The sequence below is a fragment of the Mobula hypostoma genome, chromosome 8 (genome assembly GCF_963921235.1).
Source record: "Mobula hypostoma chromosome 8, sMobHyp1.1, whole genome shotgun sequence".
Taxonomy (NCBI): Eukaryota; Metazoa; Chordata; class Chondrichthyes; order Myliobatiformes; family Myliobatidae; genus Mobula; species Mobula hypostoma.
Genome location: NC_086104.1, coordinates 108,235,039 through 108,252,144, shown reverse-complemented (window position 1 = coordinate 108,252,144; position 17,106 = coordinate 108,235,039). Strand labels below are relative to the sequence as shown.

The window sequence follows — 17,106 nt, the reverse complement described above, 5'->3', positions numbered from 1 at the left end:
CTCTGCAATCTCATCAAATACCTCTTTCAGAACCCTGGGGTGTAGTCCATCTGGTCCAGATGACATATCTACCTTCAGACCTTTCAGCTTCCAAAACACCTTCTCCTTAGTGCACTCACTTCTGCCCCGACACTCTCGAATATCTGTCACACCACTGGAGTCTGCCACAGTGAAGTCTGGTGCAAAATACTTTTACAGTTTGTCCACTTCCCTTGTCCCTCATTACTACCTCTCTAGCATCATTTTCCTGTGATCTGATATCTAATCTCACCTCTCTTTTACTCTTTATATATCTGACTAAAACATATTGGTATCCTTTTTAGTGTTATTGGTAGCTTACCTTCATATTTTATCATTTCATTCCTTATGGCTTTTTTAGTTGCCTTCTGCTGGTTTAAAAAAAAAATTCCCAATCCTCTAACTTCCCACTTTTACTCAATTTTATGCCCTCTGTTCTGCTTTTATGTTGAATTTTAATCCTTTATCAACTCCGGTTGTGTTGTCCTGCTTTTAAAATACTTCTTTTTTGGGGTGTATCTATCCTGTGCCTTCCGAATTGCTTCCAGAAACCCCAGCCATTGCTGCTTTGCAGTCATCCCTGCTAGTGTCCCCTTCCAGTCAACACTGGCCAGCTCCTCTCTCATGCCTCTGTAATTCCCTCAGGTCCCGAGGCTGCTTGGCAGGCTTCATGCGGAGTGTATAATTGCGGGAGAGTGTCGAATTGAAAAATGAAAGGTCACTCATTTAAGACAGTTATTTCCTCTGAGGGACACGAATCCAAGGGTAATGGAAGTAAATTCAATTTCTCTCCCTCCAGATGCTACCTGACCTCCTGAGTGTCAGATATTTTGACAAAAAAACTTGACCCATGAAGCATCTATTGGGAAAAGTGGCAGGGAGGAGACCTGTTAAAGTGAATGGAACATTTTAAGGTCTTCTGCAAGAACATGCATCACCCTTGATGAAATGAATTAGTACCGCAGGCAGTTATATTGTCTGTTTACTGGGAAAGAAGATTTTTTTAGTTACCCATGACCAGAATAAACTGTGGAGTTACGATATGTCTGGGGATTATTACCCAGAATGCAGAGAGTGAAGGAGAAGCAATGGTGTCCTCCAGGCATGTAGTGTGTGCTGGCGTTCTACACAAGAACACATGGCCCTAGAAATGTGGAGGGCAGTCTACTTGTGAGTAGTCGTTAAATTTCGTACTTCTGGAAACAAAGAGAATGAAGGTTGATATTAGTCTTTCAATACAAACTTGCTGGCAGTAGCAGTTTAAAGCAGCAGGTCGTTTGTCACTGTGTCGGGGATATTCTCTGAGGAGAGCAGCTTCATTTGAAGACGTTAAGCTTTAATGGCAGTTGTTGAGAGCACAGCTGAGACATGTTAACTCTTCTAATTTTACTTATTTCTGTATTCCGCCATCTATGGTTTACCTTCTCATTTTAAAGATGTCCTTGATTTAAGTAATTTGTTTGTCTGGAGGTAACAGGTGACAGTAAGTTCATTATGAAAAGTCCCATGAGAGGTACAGGCTTATTTGACTCTAATTGCAAGTGAAGGGCCACTGGGGAGAGTATGGATTGTTCTCAGTCTGTTAACCTGGATAGAAAGCTGGGTGGAATTATGTCTGATCTTGCCTCTGCACACTAAAAACTGTCTGATGAAACTTTTTTATTGTCTGTCAACACTGAAGTTAGGTATATTGTGAAATAATTGGGTTAAGAAATTATGATTTGGGAAAGATTCAGCAGAACTGCAACAAACAATCTGCTGGAGGAGGAACTCAGTGGGTCAGGCAGCATCTACAGAGGGAAAGGAACTGTCAACATTTCAGGTCAGGACTCTATTAGAACTAGAGATGAGTTCTTGTGTCTCCTCTGGAAACTCAATGCTCAATCAAGACATTTCCTCGAAGGCAGTCAATTAATTTACATGATTAAAAGGGAGAAAATATAAATAACTATATTTCTGTGCTTTATTATAATTGGCTTTGCTGTATCACATTAACTTTCATGATGCAAGGTAACAAGAGAATTATGAATGTGGAAATGAATTGTTGCTTCAGTATTTGTATACAATGGGCCTTCAGCTGACTGCAGAGTACTGTTCAGTTGTATGGTTCAGAAATGTCAGATTGAGTCATATCTCTGAACTTTCATTGACACTTGCTGGCTGGAGTTGGTGCTACTCCCCAGTGTTCGCTTGGCGGAAGGCAGGCTGTGTTGTATTTGCCTGCAGAGTGCTGCAACATCCATGGACTCAGGAACGTGGACTATTTATTTTTTTGTGAGACTGCATTTCACTGCGATCTTATATGTTCTATATGTACCTTGTACTGTGTGTGACTGTACGTACTGTGCTTTGCACCGCAGCCCCAGAGGAACACTGTTTCATTTGGCTGTATTCATGGGTATTCATGTATGGTTGAATGACAGTTAAATTTGAACTTGAACTTTAAAAATTCTGTAATACTGGTTAGCCATGACCTACCATGCACCAAGCCACATTGACTACTCCTAATCAGTTCCTGTCTATCCAAATATTTACATTTCCGGACGCTTAGAATACCTTCCAATAACATTCCAACTACCGATAGTTTGTAGTTTGAGTTTACTTGTCAGGCTCACTGACTCACCAAACTGTAATTTGCTGACTTATTCTTATAGCCTTTATTTAACCATGGAACAACATTAGCCATCCTCCCAAATCCGACACATCATCCGTGGCTAAGGACATTTTAAAGATCTCTGCTGGGGACCATGCAATTTCTGCACTCGTTTCCCATCATGTCCAAGGGAATCCCTGCCATGCCCTGTGGATTTATCCACCCGAATTTGCCTCATGACAGCAAACATCTACTTCTCTGTAACCTGTACACGGTCCATGCGGTTTTGCCTCACTTCTATAGATGTCTTGTCTATCTCCTGTGCAAATACAAAAGCAATAAATCCATTTAATATCACCCCAACTCTTTCAACTCCATGCATAGATTACCACTCTGATCTTTAAGAGGACCAATCTTGTCCCTCGCTATCCTTTTGCTCTTAATATTTCTGTAGAGACCCTTGGGATTTTCTAGAGCAACCACATCCCTCCTTTTGAACATGGAGCTCTGGTACTCCTGAGTGACCTCCAGCCTGAGTTGAGAAACTGATATCACTTGCACTAAGCCCATCCATCTCACTGAAAGACGAAAAAGCAATGAAGTAGTGAGTAAATGGACTACTAATACACACTCTAAAATTGTTGTTGAAAATAGTTTTTACTGCAATTAACTAATTTGATTTGTAGTTTTAACTGGATTTGAATAATTTTTGCAGTTCGTTGTCACACTTTGAATTCGCAGTGTGGCCAGAAAGGGAGAGCGGGCACAGGGGATGTGGTCTGGGAGCCGGGTAAGAAGGGGTGACAGTGGTCACCCAAAAGTGTTTGGGAACCACCGCTCCAGAGTGATCTTCCCCTACTTGTTCTACCCATATGGCCTCACTTGATCCTGGAAGAAAGTTGTCTTTGAGAACTGCTGTTACGTCCTACATTATCAAAGAGGCTGCCGCCCCTCCTTGCTGACCTGTATATCTGCCACGTCTGTACCATCTGTATCCTGGAACATTGAGCTGCCAGTCCCACTGTTTTCTCAGCCATGTTTCTGTTCTGCCAATAACATTGTCCTCAGTGCCAACTGCAGTCTGCGTCTGTCAGCCCGACCTTGTTAAGCCTTGTGCATTGAAATACATTCATTTTTCCTGAGTTTTACTCTGCCGCTGGCTACCCTGATTACCTTGCTCCTACTGAAATATATCCCATGACTCGCTCCCGCTCACAGTCCCAACCCCCAGCCCTGCAAGTACATGGGTCTCCCTCCGACTCAAGTGCAATCCCTCCCTCTCGTACAGATCGCCTCTGCCTCAGAAGGGATCCCAATGATTCAAGAGTTTGAATCTCTGTTTCCTGCACCAGCTCTTGAGTCAGAAATTCATCTGGCCTGTCTTTCTATTTCTGACCTTGCAAATATGCACCACGGCAGGTGCTCCCACAAGAAGGTACCATACTTCATCAAATATCCTCACCATCTGGGGTGTGTTATCTTCTTACACCTTCCATCAGGCAGGAGGGACGAAGCCTGAAATCACTCACCACCATGTTTAGGAACAGCGATTCTGGACCCCTTCATCCTTCAGATTGACATCTGATCCCTAATCATCCTCTTATCTCCCAGGACCGAGGCTGCCGTTCCTGACCCCTTCAGCTTTTTCCGGCCAAGTCATTTATCTTTTGCTCCGCTCTTCCCACCTTTCTGTTGAAACTCAAGTCCCTGCTTCTGATCTGAATGAGGTGCACTCCACCTTCTTTGAAGACAGCCTGTCAGCACAAAGTTGAAAGTAAATTGTATTGCCAAGGTACGTACACAGTATGTCCCCACACACAATCTTAAGATTCATTTTCCTATGGGCATCGTCAGCAAATCTATAGAACAGTATCTATAACAGGATCAATGAAAAATCAACCAGAGTGCAGAAGACAACAAACTGTGCAAATGCAAATATAAATAAATAGCAATAGATAACAGGAACATGAAATAAGATAAAGAGTCCTTAAAGTGAGATAATTGATTCTGGGCACATCTGAATGAATTGGCTCATTAAACAGAACAGAAGTAAGTAGGGGTCCTTCGTACAGGCAGTGGGGTGGTTTCCCGGGCTCCATTAATGCTGTTCATTAGTTGGATGTGGCGTGCGTTGTCAGGCCTAGCTCTGATCAACATTGTGTGAGGAATGACTTCATCAGTGGGTCTGCCTGCATTCCTCCAGTATGTGTATGCAGCCTGACCTATTTGCTATCGCAGGCAGTGCACTCTGCGAGAAAGCTGATGTCCAGAGCGCTGAAGGATAGGCGGTGTTTGGCAAATTGTTTCTCAGCTGACTTGAACTGGACATCCACGAGCAAGAAGAGAGGGGTTTCCTGCATGAAGCCCCCTCTGCATATTGAGACAGAGTGCTGTGGATGGTTTATTTTAAAGCTGTTTGCAGCTTTTGGTGACAGCAGTATTCTTTATCATGACATTAGTTCTGTGGTTTGTGGTTTCAACTATTCACTGAGAGTGTACTTGCAAACGGAAATGATTAAGGTGAAGTCTCTGATCAGTTCAAAGTGAACGGTAAGTTCTGCATCTTGTGTCTCTGTTGTGAACTTACTTTGAGAAAATGATGTGTTGTACTTTTCTGAGGGAAATTAGCTGCTGCAACTAGACTGTAGTGAGGCCTTGAAGGAGGCATGTTTGGCTAAATAAACCTCCAGCACTCATCGCTGGAAGTTTTCTGTCTGTTGGAAAGATTACTGATCACCATGGTGAAGTCATTACTAGCTGCAATGTGCTATCCAAGTCACCTCAAGGTAGGCGGAAGAAACTTCATATTATGAAAGGAGAGGCAAAACTAACTTGCCGTATTGGTAATAGTGGTGTGAGGGATAGGTGTGCCATGCACAATTGGTGACAGTGATGTGATTGTAACATGGGGTGACAGTTGTGTGTAACTTGCACTAATGGTGACAGTGGTGTGAGAGACTGATGTATCTTACCCTATTGGTAACAGTGGTGTGATAGTCGATGTGCTTTGCATGATTGTGACATGGTGTGAGAAATAGGTTGTTTTGCAGTATTGGTGATAGTGTTGTGTGATGATGGACCTTTCACTAGTGATATAGTGTGAGGGAAATGTGTAATCTTGCACTATTAGTGACAGTGGTGTGAGGGACAATGTACCTTGCAAGATTGTGACATGGTGAGAGAGATGGGTGTACCTTGCACTTTTGATGATGGTGGTATGAGAGACGATGGACCTTTCACGATTGTGGTGTGGTGTGAGGTGTGTGTGGTAGTTGCACGACTGTGATATGGGTATATCTTGCAGTATTACTGATAGTGGTGTGAGGGAGGATGTAGCTTGCACCATTGGTGACCATAGTGTGAGGGTCAGTTCTATCTGGTACGATGATGAAAATGGGTGAGGAATGGGTATACCTTGCTTGCTTTGAGCATGGGCGAAGCAGGAACTCCAAATGATGTATTAGACCAACTGGAAAAGTTGGCCAAGGATTGCAAGCTGTGATTACAGGGCCTCGGCAAAGCGATGTATTTTGGGAAGTGAAACCAGGACAGGAGTTGCACAGTGAATGACAAGGCCTTGAAGAGAATTGTGGAGAAGGGAGATGTTCTGGTACAAGTGGGTTGTTACCTTAAGGTAGCGTGAGAGTTAGACAAGGTGAAGAAGACGGTGTTGGGTATACTGGCCTTTATCAGACAGAGCTCTGATTACTGAAGCTGGGACTTAATGTTTCAGTGGGTCAAGTAGCCGGTGAGAACATGTATGGAATATTCTGTTCAGTTTTAGGTGTCCAACTGTAGGAAGAATGAGATCAAGCTGGAAATGGTGCGGAAAAGTTTCACAAGGATGTTACCAGTATTAGTATCTTGAGATAGAAGGAAAGGTTGAGACTGTTTGCCCTGCAGTGAAGGAGACTGAGGTGTGATCTTATGGAGGTTCATGAAATCAGGAGAGTCCGCCTTGATCAGTGTACAGAGCCATTTGTAACTGATGCCAATCTCTTGATCTGTGGGATGAGAGACTTGTATTACTAGGGCAGGAGCACCACTCTGGAGCCCATTCATTGTCCCACAGATTATTATGGGATGCGAGAGAAGAGATTGCTGCATCTTTGCATCTTCACTGGCTACAGCAGTAGAAATGATGAGTGGAAGATGCCAGTGGAGTAGTATAATTCAGGGTAGTGGAGGTATAATTTTTCCGTCTGTGCTGATCACCCCATCCAGATATCATACCAGATACAACTGACCCTCATGCTATTGTCACCAATGGTGCAAGCTACATCCTCCCTCACACCACTAAGCAGTTCCACCGTGAACACGATCTGTTATGAGTCAACATGATGCTTTCCGATCAGGTCATGCACGGCACATACCTGCAGCGCACTGCTCAGGTGTGTTTCTGTGGTACAGGGGCTAGCGACCCTTTTGCTTGTTCTATATACTTGACATATGATTTTTTTTTTGAGTTCTATTGCTGAGCAGTAGTGAATCATCTGACTGGCCTATCAGAGTTATCTTTGGGAACTAGTTGACTTGATCAGCATTTCTGATCTGGCTATTGTTCACGATTGCACTTAATTAAAAAAAAAGTTATTCCTTTGAGCAAGAAAGGTAATCGTGATAACTGTGGAAATTATAGACTAGTGAGTCTTACACTTGTTGTGGGCAAACTATTATAGTGTCACAGTGTGTACTTGCAGTACCAGCCCCTACAGCAGTCTCTCTCTGTCACACCAGTTACCAGCACCCACTCAACCCAGGTTCAGTGGAAGACAGCACAGACAATGACTCGACCTCAGGAGTGGAGAGTGGCAGATACCCCATGAAGAGACGGGAACAAGTGCTTAGACATAGGAATACCGACAGAGCATTGCCGACTGAGCAACCCTGCGAGATAATTCATTCTCCCCAACACAATGGCTACACTAAGGCACTAAATGAGAGTCCTCTTTAAATAATCATAGAATATGGGAAACCCGTGCCAGTCACAATGCTTGGGGAGAAGGGTCTGCACTGCGCAGGCGCGTGACGTAGCGCGCCAAGGTTTAAAAACAGACCACCATATACAGTGGACAGCGGAGTGAGAGGGAGCAGAGTGGGACAGCTTTGGCTAAACAGGCTTCGGCGAGAACAGGCAGAGGCCAGGGTAGGTTCCGGTAAGTTTTTTGTTCAGATTGTTTAGAGTAGAGAGAATGCCAGGCAGGATGTTGGAATACTCCTCTTACAGGATGTGGGAAGTCAGAGAGCCCTCCAGTGTCCCTGACAACGACACCTGCAAGAAGTGCATCCAGCTGCAGCTCCTAACAAACCGCGTTAGGGAACTGGAGCAGGAGCTGGATGACCTGCGGATCATTCGGGAGAATGAGGAGATTATAGATAGTAGCTACAGGGAGGTAGTTACGCCAAAGGAGCAGAGGTCAGGAAATTGGGTCACTGTCAGGCAAGGGAAGAGGAAAAGGCAGGCAGAGCAGGGTTCCCCTGTGGCCATTCACCTCAACAACAAGTATACCGCATTGGATGCTGTTGCGGGGGATGACTTACCTGGGACTAGCTGCAGTAGCCGGATCTCTGGCACTGAGTCTGGCTCTGCAGTGCAGAAGGGAGGGTGGAAAAAGAGGAGAGCGGTAGTGATAGGGGACTCGATAGTTAGAGGTGCAGATAGGAGGTTCTGTGGTTGTGACAGAGAATCCAGGATGGTTTGTTGCCTCCTGGGTGCCAAGGTCAAGGATGTCTCTGATCGCTTGCATGACATTCTGAAGTGGGAGGGTGATCAGCCAGATGTCGAGGTGCACATCGGTACCAATGACATAGCAAGGAAGAGTGAGGAGGTCCTGGAGAGTGAGTATAGAGAGCTTGGTAGGAAGTTGAAAAGCAGGACCTCAAGGGTGGTAATCTCAGGATTGCTACCTGTGCTAGGTGCCAGTGAGGGTAGGAATAGGATGCTCTGGAGGAGGAACAAGTGGCTGAGGAACTGGTGTAGGGGGCAGGGTTTCAGATTTCAGGATCATTGGGACCTCTTCTGGGGCAGGTGGGACCTGTACAAGAGAGACGGATTAGACTTGAACTACAGGGGGACCAATATCCTTTCAGGGAGGTTTGTTAGTGCTATTGGGGAGGCTTTAAACTAGGTTTGCAGGGGAATGGGAACCAGAGTGCCAGAGCTGACAGTGTGGCTGGGGTGAAAATAAATGATGTTAAAAGTTCAAGCAAATCCGCTGATAGAAAGGTTGTGAGTGGTGGTAAAAATCTTCTGAGGTGTATATATTTCAATGCTAGGAGTATTGCGGGGAAGGCGGATGAGTTGAGGGCGTGGATTGACACGTGGAATTACGACGTTATAGCAATTAGTGAAACTTGGCTACAGGAGGGGCAGGACTGGCAGCTTAATATTCCAGGGTTCCGATGTTTCAGATGTGATCGAGGCAGAGGAATGAAAGGTGGGGGAGCAGCATTGCTTGTTAGGGAAGATATTACAGCAGTGCTCAGGCAGGACAGATTAGAGGGCTTATCTGCTGAGTCCTTAAGGGTGGAGCTGAGAAACAGGAAAGGTATGGCCACATTAGTGGGATTGTAATACAGACCACCCAATAGTCAACGAGACTTGGAAGAGCAAATCTGCAGAGAGATAGCAGGCAACTGCAGGAAACATAAAGTTGTGGTGGTAGGGGATTTTAATTTTCCATATATTGATTGGGACTCCCATACTGTTACGGGTCTAGACGGTTTAGAGTTTGTAAAATGCGTTCAGGAAAGATTTCTAAATCAATATATAGAGGGACCAACTAGAGGGGATGCAATATTGGATCTCCTGTTAGGAAACGAGTTAGGACAAGTGACGGAAGTCTGTGTAGGGGAGCACTTTGGTTCCAGTGATCATAACACCATTAGTTTCAACTTGATCATGGACAAGGATAGATCTGGTCCTAGGGTTGAAGTTCTGAACTGGAAGAAGGCCAAATTTGAAGAAATGAGAAAGGATCTAAAAAGCGTGGATTGGGACAGGTTGTTCTCTGGCAAAGATGTGATCGGTAGATGGGAAGCCTTCAAAGGAGAAATTTTGAGAGTGCAGAGTTTGTATGTTCCTGTCAGGGTTAAAGGCAAAGTGAATAGGAATAAAGAACCTTGGTTCTCATGGGATATTGCAACTCTGATAAAGAAGAAGAGAGTTGTATGACATGTATAGGAAACAGGGAGTAAATAAGGTGCTTGAGGAGTATAAGAAGTGCAAGAAAATACTTAAGAAGGAAATCAGGGGGGCTAAAAGAAGACATGAGGTTGCCTTGGCAGTCAAAGTGAAGGATAATCCAAAGAGCTTTTACAGGTATATTAAGAGCAAAAGGATTGTAAGGGATAAAATTGGTCCTCTTGAAGATCAGAGTGGTCGGCTATGTGCGGAACCAAAGGAAATGGGGGAGATCTTAAATAGGTTTTTTGCATCTGTATTTACTAAGGAAACTGGCATGAAGTCTATGGAGTTAAGGGAAACAAGTAGTGAGATCATGGAAAATGTACATATCGAAAAGGAGGAGGTGCTTGCTGTCTTGAGGAAAATTAAAGTGGATAAATCCCCGGGACCTGACAGAGTGTTCCCTCGGACCTTGAAGGAGACTAGTGTTGAAATTGCAGGGGCCCTGGCAGAAATATTTAAAATGTCGCTGTCTAAAGGTGAGGTGCCGGAGGATTGGAGAGTGGCTCATGTTGTTCCGTTGTTTAAAAAAGGATCGAAACGTAACCCGGGAAATTATAGGCCGGTAAGTTTAACGTCGGTAGTAGGTAAGTTATTGGAGGGAGTACTAAGAGACAGAATCTACAAGCATTTGGATAGACAGGGACTTATTAGGGAGAGTCAACATGGTTTTATGCGTGGTAGGTCATGTTTGACCAACCTATTGAAGTTTTTCGACGAGGTTACCAGGAAAGTGGATGAAGGGAAGGCAGTGGATATTGTCTACATGGACTTCAGTAAGGCCTTTGACAAGGTCCCGTATGGGAGGTTAGTTAGGAAAATTCAGTCGCTAGGTATACATGGAGAGGTGGTAAATTGGATTAGACATTGGCTCAATGGTAGAAGCCAAAGAGTGGTAGCAGAGAATTGCTTCTCTGAGTGGAGGCCTGTGACTAGTGGTGTGCCACAGGGATCAGTGCTGGGTCCATTGTTATTTGTCATCTATATCAATGATCTGGATGATAATGTGGTAAATTGGATCAGCAAATTTGCTGATGATACAAAGATTGGAGGTGTAGTAGACAGTGAGGAAGGTTTTCAGAGCCTGCAGAGGGACTTGGACCAGCTGGAAAAATGGGCTGAAAAATGACAGATGGAGTTTAATACAGACAAGTGTGAGGTATTGCAGGTTGGAAGGACAAACCAAGATAGAACATACAGGGTTAATGATAGGGCACTGAGGAGTGCAGTAGAACAGAGGGATCTGGGAATACAGAAACAAAATTCCCTAAAAGTGTCGTCACAGGTAGATAGGGTCGTAAAGAGAGCTTTTGGTACATTGGCCTTTATTAATCAAAGTATTGAGTCTGAGAGCTGGAATGTTAAGATGAGGTTGTATAAGGCATTGGTGAGACCGAATCTGGAGTATTGTGTTCAGTTTTGGTCACCAAATTACAGGAAGGATATAAATAAGGTTGAAAGAGTACAGAGAAGGTTTACAAGGATGTTGCCAGGACTTGAGAAACTCAGTTACAGAGAAAGGTTGAATAGGTTAGGACTTTATTCCCTGGAGCGTAGAAGAATGAGAGGAAATTTGATAGAGGTATATAAAATTATGATGGGTATAGATAGAGTGAATGCAAGCAGGCTTTTTCCACTGAGGCAAGGGGAGAAAAAAACCAGAGGACATGGGTTAAGGGTGAAGTGGGAAAAGTTTAAAGGGAACATTGGGGGGGGGTGCTTCTTCACACAGAGAGTGGTGGGAGTATGGAATGAGCTGCCAGACAAGGTGATAATTGTGGGTTATCTTTTAACATTTAAGAATAAATTGGACAGATACATGGATGGGAGGTGTATGGAGGGATATGGTCCGTGTGCAGGTCAGTGGGACTAGGCAGAAAATGGTTTGGCACGGCCAAGAAGGGCCAAAAGGCCTGTTTCTGTGCTGTAGTTTTTCTATGGTTTCTAACTGAGATTAATCAGAAAGTAAAGGGCTTAGTGATTCTTGTTAAGACAGCAATTAGTAAGTACGGGTGTCTGAGAAACCTGGAAGTCCAACACTCAACGGCAAGCTGCAGACGCCCGCAGGGCTCATTGCATATAGAGGGCTGTTAATGACAGCACTTGTGAGCACATGGAGAATGTTAATGTGACTTGGGATAGTCAGCATGGCTTTGTTAGGGGCAGGTCAAGCCTCACAAACCTGATTAACCTTTTCAAGGAAATGGCAAAACAAATTGATGAAGGTAGAGCAGTTCATGGATTTAAGTAAGACGTTCAGAAAGGTTGCCCATGAGATATGCATTCAGGAAATCAGGAGACATGAGATCCAGGGAAACCTGGCTACAAGGATTCAGAATTTGCTTGTCCATGGAAGGCAGAGGCTGGTAATAGACCGAGTGTACACTGCTGGGACCTGTTGGTGTTCTGCTCTATTCTGTTCTGGGACCCCTGTTCTTTGTGAATTTTATAAATGACTTGGATGAGGAATTGGAAGGGTTAGCAAGTTTACAGATGACATGAAGGTTGCTGGCATAGTGGATATTGTGGAAAGTTGTCAGAGGTTACAAATGGATGCTGGTTGTTTATACTGAGAAGTGGCAGATGGAGTTCAATCCATAAAAGTGTGAAGTGATACTACTTGAGGTTGACCTTAAAGGTAGAGTACAAGAGTATAGCCCCCATTTTTCTAACTTCCATGTGCCTATCTAAGAGTCTCTTAAATATCCATAATGTATCTATCTCTACCACCACTCCTGGCAGCTTGTTTCACGCACCGATCCCTTTCTGTGTACAGTAAAAACCCTATCTCCTATACTTTTCACCAAACACCTTAAAGTGATGTCCCCTTATATCAGCCATTTCTGCCTGGAGGGAAGTATCTGGTTGACCTCTCTATGCCTCAGTATCTTATACACCTCCATCAAGTTGCCTTTCATCAGTCTTCGCTCCAAAGAGAGACGTCCTGAATCTCCTGACCTATCCTTACAAGACATGCTCTCTAATCAAGTGATCACAATAAACGTACAACCGTGGCTGACAAGGGAGGTCAAAACTATTGTAAAACCAAAAGAAAGAGCATAAAACAAAGCAAAAATTAGTGGGAATAGAGAGGATTGGAAAGGTTTTAAAAGCCTACAGAGCAACTAAAAAAATCATTAGAATGGAAAGGATGAAATACGAAAGCAAGTTAACAAATAATATCAAAGTGGATAGTAAAAGTTCTTTCAAGTAAGTTAAAAATAAAAGAGAAATGAGAATGGACATAGGACTGCTAGAAAATGAGGCAGGAGAAATAATAACGGGGGACAAGGAGACGGCTGATGAACTAAATGAGTGTTTTGCGTCAGTCTTCACTGTGCAAGACTAGCAATATGCCTGATGATGTTGTGTGTGAGGGAAGAGAAGTGGGTGCAGTTACTATTACAAGAGAGAAGGTGCTCAAAAAGCTAAAAGACCAAAAGATACATAAGTCACCCAGACCAGAGGAACTGCACACGAGGGTTCTGAAAGAGGTAGGTTAGAGATTGTGGTGGCATTAGAAATGATCTTTCAAAAATTATTGGACTCTGTCATGGTGCCAGAGGACTGGAAAATTGCAAATGTCACTCCACTCTTTAAGAAAGGAGGAAGGAAGCAGAAACAAAATTATAGACCAGTTAGCCTGACCTCAGTGGTTGGGAAGATGTTAGAGTCAATTGTTAAGGATGAGGTGATGGAGTACTTGGAGACACAGGACATGATAGTACAAAGTCAAGATGGTTTCCTTCATGGAAAATCATGCCTGACGAACTTGTTGGAATTCTTTGAGGAGATTACAAGTAAAATAGATAAAGGGGATGCAGTAGATGTTGTATGTTTGGACTTTCAGAAGGCCCTTGACAAGGTGCCTCACAAGGTGCTTACCATGTTAAGAGCCCATGGTATTACAGGAAAGTTACTAACATGGTTAGAGCATTGGCTGATTGGTAGGAGGCAGTGAGTGGGATTAAAAGGACCCTTTTCTGGTTGGCTGCCAGTGACTAGTGGTGTTCAGCAGGGGTTGGTGTTGGGACCATTTCTTTTTATGCTGTATATAAGATATTTAAATGATGGAATAGAAGGCTTTGTTGCTAGGTTTGCAGATGATATGAAGATTGGTGGAAGGGCAGATAGCGTTGAGGAAACAGGTAGGATGCAGAAGGACTTACAGATTAGGAAAATGGGCAAGAAAGTGGCAAATGAAATACAATGTTGGAAAATGTATGGTCATGCACTTTGGTCGTAGTAATAAATGTGCAGACTATTTTCTAAATGGGGAGAAAACCCAAAAATCTGAGATGTAAAGGGACTTGGGAGACTTGTGCAGAACACCCTAAAGGTTAACTTGCAGGTTGAGTCGGTGGTGAGGAAGGCAAATACCATGTTAGCCTTCATTTCAAGAGGTCTAGAATACAAGAGCAAGGATGTGATGCTGAGGCTTTATAAGGCACTGGGAGGCCTAACCTTGAATTCTGTGAACAGTTTTGGGCCCCTCATCTTAGAAAAGATGTGCTGGCATTCGAGAGGATCCAGAGGGGGTTCACAAGGATGATTCCAGGAATGAAAGGGTTATCATACGTGGAACGTTTGATGGCTCTGGGTCTGTACACGCTGGAATTCAGAAGGATGAAGGGGATCTCATTGAAAGCTTTCGAATGTTAAAAGGCCTAGACAGAGTAGATGTGGTAAGGATGTTTCCCATGGTGGGAGAGTCTAGGACAAGACTGCACAGCCTTTGGATAGAGGGATGCCCTTTCAAAACAGAACTGTGGAGAAATTTCTTTAGCCAGAGTGTGGTGAATTTGTGGAATTTGTTGCCACATACAGCTGTGGAGGCCAGGTCGTTGGGTGTATTTAAGGCAGAGATTGATAGGTTCTTGATTGGACATGGCATCAAAGGTTACAGGGAAGAGGCCGGGAACTGGGGTGGAGGAGGAGATTTAAAAAAAAAGATCAGCCATGATTGAATGGTGGAGCAGACCTGATGGGCCAGATGGCCTAATTCTGCTCCTGTGTCTTATGGTCTAATCCAGGGAGCAACATGGTGAATCTCCTCTAAACCCTCTCTAAAGTTTCTACATCCTTCCTATACAGAGGCAACCAGAATGGAACACAATATTCCAAATGTTGTCTAACTAGAGTTTATAGACCTGCAACATTACCTTGCAGCTCTTCAACTCAATCCCCTGACTAATAAAGGTCAACACACAAGACATCTTCTTCTCCACTCTATTCACTCGCAGTGCCACATTGAGGGATCCTATGGACCCGGACACTAAAAATCCTCAGTTCCTCCACATCGCTAACAATCCTGCATTCTGCCTTAAAATTCAACCTTCCAAAGTGAATCACTTCACCCTGAGATCATCACAAAAAGAATAGTAGTTACAGAGTGCCCGGGGTTGTTGGGCTGCCCTGGCCCACCGGGATTAGCACCTACGAAAAGATTTTTGTCTTCTCTGCCAAAAAGAATCTGGATTGGTTTATGGAGAAGGTTTAAGAACTATTACAGCAGAAATACAAGGTGTTCTTAGACCAAGAGCTCAACCACACCGCCATGGAATGAAACAGTACTAAATTCTAAGATTAAGCAGAAAAACCCTGATCTAAAGAACAGACAGTGGGTGGAAGGGGCAAGACATCCAACCATTTGTTAATGGCCATGGTTCAAAGCTGTCCAGACCATCTGCAGACCAAGCACACAAGGAACTAAGAATGGAGAACAACTGCTGGAAGGAATGGTGACATGGTTTCCTTGACTCCATTCACTGCAAACTATGTTATCCAGCCTTTCCACCACTCTCGCCAGATGGAGAGCAGCACCTCACAATCCATTCTGCCAGGTGCCATCTGCTGCTCTTGTGGAAGAGTCTGAATGCAGATTCTGCCCTGATGGGCCATCTAAGAATAGAAACAGATGTTTTTGCCGCCTTCTCTGTGACTAATTCCTCATCACTGTCCATTGTTTGGAAAGACCTATAGATCCAGCTGTCATCTGATTTTCAATTTTAGTTTATTGACATAGTCACACAATGGCTTTTTTAAGTAACAGTTGTGGAGATGCCATAAATGTTGTGTCCTTCTCTACAGTGCTTCCCACTACCTCCCACCATCTTGGAAGGAATTATGTCCCATTAACTCAATTACAAGAATAACACAAAGTCATAGTGACTGAGTAATGATTAGATCCAAGTTGTTTGCGATACATTCCTGCAGGCAGCTTGTTGCCACAAATACATGTTTGATTTAAGTCGATCTTGAATATGCAAAAATAACTGGGTAGAAGCTTCCTACCAATGATCTGTGGTGTATAGATTTTGTCAAACGTCTCACAGTTAAATCAGTGAGACTGTTGGATTTATGGTGTTTCTGATGTAATTTCTTGTGTTTTCTGGAGATTTGCACTTGTACTTCTGAAAAGCCTTTTCCAAAAGTTCTTGCCTCATGCTTTAGAGCCTCACTCAGTGGTGAATATATTTATAGAATCATCATTACAGAGCATGGAGCTAGGCCTTCTGCTCTATGCTGATCAATATTTGTCAAAGCTTATCCTATTTGCCCACATTCGCCCACATATCCCTCTAAACCAGGGTTCCAACTTTTTTTACGCCCTGGATCCTTACCACTAACTGAGGGATCTGTGGACCGCAGGCTGGGAACTGCTGCTCTAAACTTTTCCTACCCATGTACCTGTCAAGGCACCTTTAAATGTTGTTAATGTTCTTGGCTCAACTGCCTCGTCTGCAGCTCGTTCCATATACCAACCACCCTCTGGGTTTCTCTTAAATCTCTTCCCTTTCACCTTCAACCTACACCCTCTAGTTCTTGATTCCTCAATCCTGTGAAAAAGACTCTGCACACTGATCCTAGCTATTCTCCTCATAATTTTATACACCTCTATAAGATCATTACATGCTCTAATGATAAAACTCCCAACCTGCTCAACCTCTCCCCTGAGTCCCAGCAACATCTGTGTAAGTTGCCACGGCACTCTTTCCAGCCTGATAGCACCCTCCTCACAGCAGGGTGACTAAAACTAAACACCATATTGCAACGCTGTCTCACCAACGTCGTGTACAACTACATTCTAACATCCCACCTTCAAGGCTCAGCTCCCTGCAAGCCAAAAGCCTTCATCACCACTCTGTCTCCTTGCAACATCACTTTCAAGGAACCATGTACTTGTTCAGCTACTGTAGATCCTTCTGTTCTGCAACACCTAGAACCCTACCATTCACTGTGAAATGAAGATAAATTACCCGCATTTATCTTCCCAAAGTGCAACATCCTGCACTTATCTGAATCTGCC

General features: G+C 43.8%; 1 protein-coding gene across 4 annotated transcripts in view; it reads left to right on the top strand.

Moving 5' to 3' along the window:
- The window catches only part of sytl3 (synaptotagmin-like 3), a 134,649-nt gene that overhangs the window by 40,217 nt on the left and 77,326 nt on the right, over window positions 1-17,106 (top strand). For 2 of the 4 annotated variants that reach the window (XM_063056583.1, XM_063056579.1), the window contains exon 1: window positions 5,194-5,397. The exons of 1 other annotated variant lie outside the window; for it this stretch is intronic. The gene's annotated coding sequence lies outside the window, so the exon portion shown is untranslated. Of the gene's footprint in view, window positions 1-4,912; window positions 5,162-5,193; window positions 5,398-17,106 lie in introns of those variants that run through there. One more of the 4 variants, XM_063056580.1, reaches the window with a different exon arrangement.